This window comes from Ascaphus truei, chromosome 7, assembly GCF_040206685.1.
Source record: "Ascaphus truei isolate aAscTru1 chromosome 7, aAscTru1.hap1, whole genome shotgun sequence".
NCBI classification, from domain to species: Eukaryota; Metazoa; Chordata; class Amphibia; order Anura; family Ascaphidae; genus Ascaphus; species Ascaphus truei.
In genome coordinates, this window is record NC_134489.1 from 4,579,795 (window position 1) to 4,590,966 (window position 11,172).

An 11,172-nucleotide genomic window follows, 5' to 3' on the forward strand; every position below is an offset into this window, starting at 1 on the left:
TCCTACACACACAGCTGTCACTGCACCTCCATTCTACTCCGATACTATTCCTACACACACAGCTGTCACTGCACCACCATTCTACACTGATACTATTCCTACACACATCTGTCACTGCACCTCCATTCTACCCTGATACTATTCCTACACACACAGCTGTCACTGCACCTCCATTCTACTCCGATACTATTCCTACACACACAGCTGTCACTGCACCACCATTCTACACTGATACTATTCCTACACACATCTGTCACTGCACCTCCATTCTACCCTGATACTATTCCTACACACACAGCTGTCACTGCACCTCCATTCTACCCTGATACTATTCCTACACACACTGCTGTCACTGCACCTCCATTCTACCCTGATACTATTCCTACACACACAGCTGTCACTGCACCTCCATTCTACTCTGATACTATTCCTACACAGCTGTCACTGCACCACCATTCTACACTGATACTATGCCTACACACACTGCTGTCACTGCACCTCCATTCTACCCTGATACTATTCCTACACACACAGCTGTCACTGCACCTCCATTCTACTCTGATACTATTCCTACACACACAGCTGTCACTGCACCACCATTCTACCCTGATACTATTCATACACACACAGCTGTCACTGCACCTCCATTCTACCCTGATACTATTCCTACACACACAGCTGTCACTGCACCTCCATTCTACTCTGATACTATTCCTACACACACAGCTGTCACTGCACCTCCATTCTACCCTGATACTATTCATACACACACAGCTGTCACTGCACCTCCATTCTACCCTGATACTATTCCTACACACACAGCTGTCACTGCACCTCCATTCTACTCTGATACTATTCCTACACACACAGCTGTCACTGCACCTCAATTCTACCCCGATACTATTCCTACACACACAGCTGTCACTGCAGTTCAATTCTACTCTGATACTATTCCTACATACACAGCTGTCACTGCACCTCCATTCTACTCTGATACTATTCCTACACACACAGCTCTGTCACTGCACCTCCATTCTACTCTGATACTATTCCTACACACACAGTCTGTCACTGCACCTCCATTCTACTCTGATACTATTCCTACACACACAGCTGTCACTGCACCTCCATTCTACCCTGATACTATTCCTACACACACAGCTGTCACTGCACCTCCATTCTACTCTGATACTATTCCTACACACACAGCTGTCACTGCACCACCATTCTACTCTGATACTATTCCTACACACACAGCTGTCACTGCACCTCCATTCTACTCTGATACTATTCCTACACACACAGCTGTCACTGCACCTCCATTCTACCCCGATACTATTCCTACACACACAGCTGTCACTGCACCTCCATTCTACGCTGATACTATTCCTACACACACAGCTGTCACTGCACCTCCATTCTACGCTGATACTATTCCTACACACACAGCTGTCACTGCACCTCCATTCTACTCTGATACTATTCCTACACACACAGCTCTGTCACTGCACCTCCATTCTACTCTGATACTATTCCTACACACACTGCTGTCACTGCACCTCCATTCTACTCTGATACTATTCCTACACACACAGCTGTCACTGCACCTCCATTCTACTCTGATACTATTCCTACACACACTGCTGTCACTGCACCTCCATTCTACCCCGATACTATTCCTACACACACAGCTGTCACTGCACCTCCATTCTACTCTGATACTATTCCTACACACACAGCTGTCACTGCACCTCCATTCTACCCTGATACTATTCCTACACACACAGCTGTCACTGCACCTCCATTCTACCCTGATACTATTCCTACACACACAGCTGTCACTGCACCTCCATTCTACCCTGATACTATTCCTACACACACAGCTGTCACTGCACCTCCATTCTACTCTGATACTATTCCTACACACACAGCTCTGTCACTACACCTCCATTCTACTCTGATACTATTCCTACACACACAGCTGTCACTGCACCTCCATTCTACCCTGATACTATTCCTACACACACAGCTGTCACTGCACCTCCATTCTACCCCGATACTATTCCTACACACACAGCTGTCACTGCACCTCCATTCTACTCTGATACTATTCCTACACACACAGCTCTGTCACTGCACCTCCATTCTACTCTGATACTATTCCTACACACACTGCTGTCACTGCACCTCCATTCTACTCTGATACTATTCCTACACACACAGCTCTGTCACTACACCTCCATTCTACCTTTATACTATTGCTACAGACACATCTCTGTTACTGCAAATCCATCCGGTTCTGATACTATTCCTACAGCTGTGTTACTTCATCCTGCCCTGTAGCCCGTTGCTATTTGTGTACTGCTCTCACCCCCCCCCCCCCCCCATCATGTTCCAATACTACTCCTACACACACAGCTCTGTCACTCCACATCCATCCTCCCCCGACACCATCCCTACACACACGGCTCTGTCACTTACACCTCCATCCTCCCCCGACACTATCCCTACACACACAGCTCTGTCACTGCACCTCTATCCTCCCCCCTCCCCCAACACTATCCCTACACACACGGTTCTGTCACTTACACCTCCATCCTCCCCCGACACCATCCCTACACACACAGCTCTGTCACTGCACCTCTATCCTCCCCCCTCCCCCGACACTATCCCTACACACACGGCTCTGTCACTTACACCTCCATCCTCCCCCGACACCATCCCTACACACACAGCTCTGTCACTGCACCTCTATCCTCCCCCCTCCCCCAACACTATCCCTACACACACGGTTCTGTCACTTACACCTCCATCCTCCCCCGACACCATCCCTACACACACAGCTCTGTCACTGCACCTCTATCCTCCCCCCTCCCCCGACACTATCCCTACACACACAGCTCTGTCACTGCACCTCTATCCTCCCCCCTCCCCCGACACTATCCCTACACACACAGCTCTGTCACTTACACCTCCATCCTCCCCTGACACTATCCCTACACACACAGCTCTGTCACTGCACCTCCATCCTCCCCAACACTATCCCTACACACACAGCTCTGTCACTTACACCTCCATCCTCCCCCGACACTATCCCTACACACACAGCTCTGTCACTGCACCTCCATCCTCCCCAACACTATCCCTACACACACAGCTCTGTCACTTACACCTCCATCCTCCCCCGACACTATCCCTACACGCACAGCTCTGTCACTTACACCTCCATCCTCCCCTGACACTATCCCTACACACACAGCTCTGTCACTGCACCTCCATCCTCCCCAACACTATCCCTACACACACAGCTCTGTCACTTACACCTCCATCCTCCCCCAACACTATCCCTACACACACAGCTCTGTCCCTGCACCTCCATCCTGCCTGACACTATCCCTACACACACAGCTCTGTCACTGCACCTCCATCCTCCCCCAACACTATTCCTACACACACAGCTGTCCCTGCACCTCCATCCTGCCTGATACTATTCCTACACACACAGCTGTCACTGCACCTCCATTCTACCCTGATACTAATCCTAGACACACAGCTGTCACTGCACCTCCATTCTACCCTGATACTATTCCTACACACACAGCTGTCACTTCACCTCCATTCTACCCTGATACTATTCCTACACACACAGCTGTCACTACACCTCCATTCTACTCTGATACTATTCCTACACACACAGCTGTCACTGCACCTCCATTCTACACTGATACTATTCCTACACACACAGCTGTCACTGCACCTCCATTCTACCCTAATACTATTCCTACACACACAGCTGTCACTACACCTCCATTCTACTCTGATACTATTCCTACACACACAGCTGTCACTGCACCTCCATTCTACCCTGATACTATTCCTACACACACAGCTGTCACTACACCTCCATTCTACTCTGATACTATTCCTACACACACAGCTGTCACTGCACCTCCATTCTACACTGATACTATTCCTACACACACAGCTGTCACTGCACCTCCATTCTACACTGATACTATTCCTACACACACAGCTGTCACTGCACCACCATTCTACACTGATACTATTCCTACACACACAGCTGTCACTGCACCTCCATTCTACCTTTATACTATTGCTACAGACACATCTCTGTTACTGCACCTCCATTCTACCCTGATACTATTCCTACACACACAGCTGTCACTGCACCACCATTCTACCCTGATACTATTCCTACACACACAGCTCTGTCACTGCACCTCCATTCTACCCTGAAACTATTCCTACACACACAGCTCTGTCACTGCACCTCCATTCTACCCTGATACTATTCCTACACACACAGCTCTGTCACTGCACCTCCATTCTACCCTGATACGATTCCTACACACACTGCTGTCACTGCACCTCCATTCTACCCTGATACTATTCCTACACACACAGCTGTCACTGCACCTCCATTCTACCCTGAAACTATTCCTACACACACAGCTCTGTCACTGCACCTCCATTCTACCCTGATACTATTCCTACACACACAGCTCTGTCACTGCACCTCCATTCTACCCTGATACGATTCCTACACACACTGCTGTCACTGCACCTCCATTCTACCCTGATACTATTCCTACACACACAGCTGTCACTGCACCTCCATTCTACCTTTATACTATTGCTACAGACACATCTCTGTTACTGCAAATCCATCCGGTTCTGATACTATTCCTACAGCTGTGTTACTTCATCCTGCCCTGTAGCCCGTTGCTATTTGTGTACTGCTCTCACCCCCCCCCCCCCATCATGTTCCAATACTACTCCTACACACACAGCTCTGTCACTCCACATCCATCCTCCCCCAACACTATCCCTACACACACGACTCTGTCACTTACACCTCCATCCTCCCCCGACACCATCCCTACACACACAGCTCTGTCACTGCACCTCCATCCTCCCCCGACACTATCCCTACACACACAGCTCTGTCACTGCACATCCATCCTCCCCAACACTATCCCTACACACACAGCTCTGTCACTTACACCTCCATCCTCCCCCGACACTATCCCTACACACACAGCTCTGTCACTGCACCTCCATCCTCCCCGACACTATCCCTACACACACAGCTCTGTCCCTCCACCTCCATCCTGCCCTGACACTATCCCTACACACACACAGCTCTGTCACTGCACCTCCACCCTGCCCGACACTATCCCTACACACACAGCTCTGTCACTGCACCTCCATCCTGCCCCGACACTATCCCTACACACACAGCTCTGTCACTGCACCTCCCCCGACACTATCCCTACACACACAGCTCTGTCCCTCCACCTCCATCCTGCCCGACACTATCCCTACACACACAGCTCTGTCACTGCACCTCCATCCTCCCCCGACACTATCCCTACACCCTACACACACAGCTCTGTCCCTCCACCTCCATCCTGCCCGACACTATCCCTACACACACAGCTCTCACTGCACCTCCATCCTGCCCGACACTATCCCTACACACACAGCTCTGTCACTGCACCTCCATCCTGCCCCGACACTATCCCTACATCCTACACACACAGCTCTCACTGCACCTCCATCCTGCCCGACACTATCCCTACACCCTACACACACTGCTCTTGCAAAACACACACACCTTTTTCATGCCACCTCAGTACTGCCCTGCAGAACTCTACTATTCCAGTACTCACTCCTTACACCAGGGGCTAGTTAATTTTAGCCTGGAGGGCAAGCCCAACAAACTGTCCCAAAAACCGGGCGGCCCACACACCGGATACACGCACCATGCACAGATACACACACCATGCACAGATACACACACCATGCACAGATACACACACCATGCACAGATACATACACCAGGTATACACACCATGCACAGATATGCACACCAGGTATACACACCATGCACAGATACGCACACCAGATACACGCACCATGCACAGATACGCACACCAGATACACGCACCATGCACAGATACGCACACCAGATACACGCACAATGCACAGATACGCACACCTGATACACACACCATGCACAGATACGCACACCAGATACACGCACCATGCACAGATACGCACACCAGATACACGCACCATGCACAGATACGCACACCAGATAAACTCACCATGCACAGATACGCACACCTGATACACGATACACACACCATGCACAGATACGCACACCTGATACACGCACCATGCACAGATACGCACACCAGATACACGCACCATGCACAGATACGCACACCTGATACACACACCATGCACAGATACGCACACCAGATACACGCACCATGCACAGATGCGCACACCAGGAACACGCACCATGCACAGATACGCACACGTGATACACGCACCATGCACAGATATGCACACCTGATACACGCACCATGCACAGATACGCACACCAGATACACGCACCATGCACAGATACACACACCTGATACACACACCATGCACAGATACGCACACCAGATACACGCACCATGCACAGATGCGCACACCAGGAACACGCACCATGCACAGATTTGCACACCTGATACACGCACCATGCACAGATATGCACACCTGATACACGCACCATGCACAGATACGCACACCAGATACACGCACCATGCACAGATACACGCACCATGCAAAGATACGCACACCAGATGCACGTGTCATACAAAAATGTGCACACATCACACATGTACCATGCACCACACATACTATGCCTGTATTATATAAATAGACGCACACAACATATATGCACCATATACATACAGATGTAATACACTTTATTGAGCAGTAGTCCAGCTGCAACACACCAGTCACAATAATAATGCATGTTACATGCACCTTTTACATAAACACAGCGTGTTTCTCTTCGCAGTTCCTCCTCTCCCAGGCTGGCTCCTCTCCTGTACAATGGGAAGGTGTATATATGGTGTGTGTAGAGATTTATATATATATATATATATATATATATATATATAGTGGTCGACAAATCACCAAAAAATCTACTCGCCGAACAAAAAAAATCTACTCGCCACCTAGTACCACACGTGTGCTGCTTGGGCCAATAGGAGCTAGCCACGATGTTAAATCCACTCGCCCGGGGCGAGCAAATGTATAGGTTTGTCGAACACTATATATATATATATATATATATATATATATATATATATATAGAACAGTTGGCACTCCTTAGGTGCTGATAGGATGTAGGTGCTTGCCCCATATGTATAATATAGACATACGTTACCGTTCCAAGGTCTGGTAAAGCAAGAGACAGCACTCAATTGTAGAAAACTTCACAAAGTGTATTGGTGAAAATAGTGGTACATCAAGAAACCCAACGTTTCGGTCCTCCAAAATGGGACCTTCCCTGTGAGTGGGTTTACTGGCTTTGCATCTCACCCCAGCCTCTGTCTAAAAGCTGTGTTTAAAACAGTATGCATTGGCTTGAGGATTTGCTCGTGTAATACGAGCTTGAGACAAAAAAGCTGTGTGCTGGGCGATAATGGGTTAAGACAGGGTTGCAGACCTGTCTAAGACATGCACATGAACATACAGTAATATTTACAGTTGCTATATAAATATATATATCAAAGAAAAAAACAGCGCTAAGCACGAAATATAGATGCAACTTTAGATGGAAAAAATAAAATAAATTGACCATATAATCAAGATAAATTGTATAGACCAAGAGTATAGTTACAAGTCCTGTCCAGGTGTCGAGGAGGATAGTATAATCCCACTTCACAAATGGGTGTTTAAATAGCCAAATTGCAGGAGATTGGGGCTGCTGTATTCATGGAAGAATCACTTCCCAAGATAAATCTAAGAAAAAGTGAGAAGAAACAGCGCACACCCTATTGCATTATCACAAATATTACAGGTATTATAAACAAAGGGGCTGTAAACAATGCCCACTTACAAGATAGAAAACAGGAAATTCACATAAAGGTATCTTTGGCGGTGTAACTGTGTATAATCACTGTCAGCTGAGGGGATCACCCGGTGGCGAGTTGCACAAGCGCCTCCTGCTCTGTGGACTGCTGTAGGCTGGAGTCCTCCGACACCAACACACACCGACAGCGTTGTCCGTTCTCAATGGTCAGCAAACAGGCAGCTTGGAGGTTTATAAACTGATTCAGCACGGCACAAATCAGTGCGCTCTCACATAACAGCCAGGGATTCCCTCCCCAAACAAAATCGCGTTCTCAAGGTAGCGTGATGACATCACTCCCAACGCGTTTCGGATGCCGGGTAGAACACGGCGATCGTCTTTAAACTACCTGAATTTCATTGGTCAGCAGCAGAAACCCAATTAACTAGTAATTACTCCAAATACGGAACACTCTAGGTTTATTATGAGTGAAATATAAAAATCTTTCAAATGTATATATTAACACTAGCACTAAATAAATGAATAATGAATGCATCAAACAAGTAAATAAAATAACAATACAAAAATAAATAAAAAAGCATACGTAGAGACCATGGACCACAACAACAAAAAATGATAAATGTAAATCAGAACCCATGCGTATAAGCTTCTAATAATAACACCATGAACCATTGATCATATGAAAATATAAGAGCCTAAAATGACAAGCTAAAAAATGAAACATTATAATATGGTAAATGATTAATTTAACAATGAGAGAAGTTCAAACAGAATGAATGTGATTATGAAAAGGGTAAACCTGTAAAGTGTGGGGAATGGAAAGAATGGGGGAGGGGGAGGGAAATGTGCGTAAGTTCCCATAGACCCATGAAAAGGATTTGCATACCAGGGTGAAAAGGAAGTCCCCATTGCCGTACCCTTCTGAAGATAAAACTGTGAATCAAATAAAAAATAATTATGACTAGAAACAATATAGAATCCGTGATGAACGTGCTCTGTGATATTGATAATGGTGAAGATTGTAAATAGTGTTCAATGGCTTGAAGGCCGTGGTTATGTGCAATAATAGTGTATAATGATGTGACGTCCATGGTGACCCAGCGATAATTATTATCCCAGACAACTCCCTCCATGGCTAACAGAAGATCTGTAGTATCTCGCATATAGGAAGGTAAGGCGGCGCTTAGAGCGACGGTGACGTGACGGAGCCGTCGCATCGCGGCAAAACAAATGACGACGACAAAGCGATGAAGCGACAGTGCTATCAAAAATGTGGTAGTCACTGTTATTTCATTTTTTCGGCTACAGTCTCCCCTTGCGGCCAGTCGGGAGCTTCTCTGTGCCTCTGCCCGCCCCTTTTATGGCGTCGCTGGCCTTGTAGCCAGCGACGTCGCCCAAAACTAAAGTGCAACTCTAGCGATTGGCAACGGGTGACGTCATCGATTGCGTCGCCGTCGCCAGCACTATAAGCGCGGCCTAAGGTATGTACCAATGGTTGCAAGAACCTTTCAACAAATCGGGAAACCCCATCTCCCAAAGATCCAATGCTCGACACGATGGGCCGGCCAGGATTACTGTTGAGCAATTAATGTCCATTAGGGGGTATAGAAAATGTTAAATTCTCTGGTATTGAACATATAGCACCACACATCAGATGAGGTGATAGACTTAATCTTTTAAACAAAAAAGAAATGTATTGGATCTTTACGCTACTCTTTTGCCGAAAGGCATCAACGTTGAATGGGAGCTTACACACTTTTTACATGATTAAAAATAGTGTAAATTAACTAACAGCGCCAAACAACTTATGTTTCCTCTTCTAATATAAAAATCTATAGAATTATTGTTCTCTTTATATAAACATATTTAGTTACTATACTGTATTATTGGACACAGTTGAGTTTTATATTAAGAGCTCATATAGCTGCTTTAAAATCTCAACACAGAGATAGATGCTATTATTGATTTTTTGTTTATTTAATTACTATTTCTCCACATTGTATTCTTTATACATATATACATAGTTCATAGGTAGACCCTGGTTTTGTATGTGTTTTGTTTACACTTGTATTTTTTCAGATGTTATACATCAGTACTATCAAACTATCAGCAGTTTTATTATTTCTTTTTCTTCATACATTATTCTTGTTTATTTCTTGCGTGTAAGTTAAGTTTTTTATATTTTTTGTATTATGGTTTTATTCTTTTTTGTTGTAGTACAAATATATATAGCAAATGGAAATATTACTTTATTGCATGTCTTGCCTCACAGAACCGTGTCACTTTATTTCTGATAGAGCAGAATGTGAAAGCTTGACCAATGGCAATAAAGAGGTTAAACATGCTTTAAACAAGGGATTAGAATGATTCCATAGCACCCAGTGGGTGTGTGCATGTTGATGACATTACAGCCCGTAGGAGAACATTGCAAGTATCTGCTCAATGTAATTGACTCATTAGATGCATTTTGCAAGAGGCTCATTAGGATGTAATTACAGAGATGGATTGTGGGTTCTAATTAGTCTGGGTTACGTAGGCTGGTAATTGAAGTCTAAAGAAATTGTAGTCTCTGTGTTGCAAAATAGATGTCTCCTGGCGGCTGTAATATAAAGCAAATTTGCTTTCTAAATGTTCCAAGTAGAGTTCCCTCATCACACACATTAAAGGGTGTGCTGGTGCACAGGTGGAGAGGGGGTGCACAGGACATAATCCAGTGCCAAGTGGGTATGTTAGAGGCTCTGATATCCCTCTTAATAACAGAAACCCCTCACATTACAGCTATGAATGTTCCTTCCCCTACTGTCCCATTTGCACCTTCTCACTGAGAATAAAAGGCAAATATTTAAGTCGGAAAAAATGTGTGAATTCTAGAAAATATTTGTTTGAGCGTCTTAAGTCTAATGCGGCCGTACCCAACTTTGTTATATTTTGTACCTCTACTCCACAAGAACATAGCTCCCACAATTTTTGTGTATATATCTATATATCTATATGTCCAGCACCAGATGTTCATAAAGCAGAAGACTACATGGTAAATATGGGCCTTGGTGCCATATTTACTTAGCAGTGCTACTCTCGAAGTCACCTTCCAGCATAATTTACAAATATGACCCTTTACATCCCATTCAAGACAATGCCACTGTATGGTGTCTTCCAGCACTGAAGGTGTCTTAGGGAGCAACACTGCTTAGTTAATATGGCCCATTGTCTTAATTATTATAATAATAAAAAACACAAGATGAATGCACATCCAACATCTCTAAAAGCCCAAA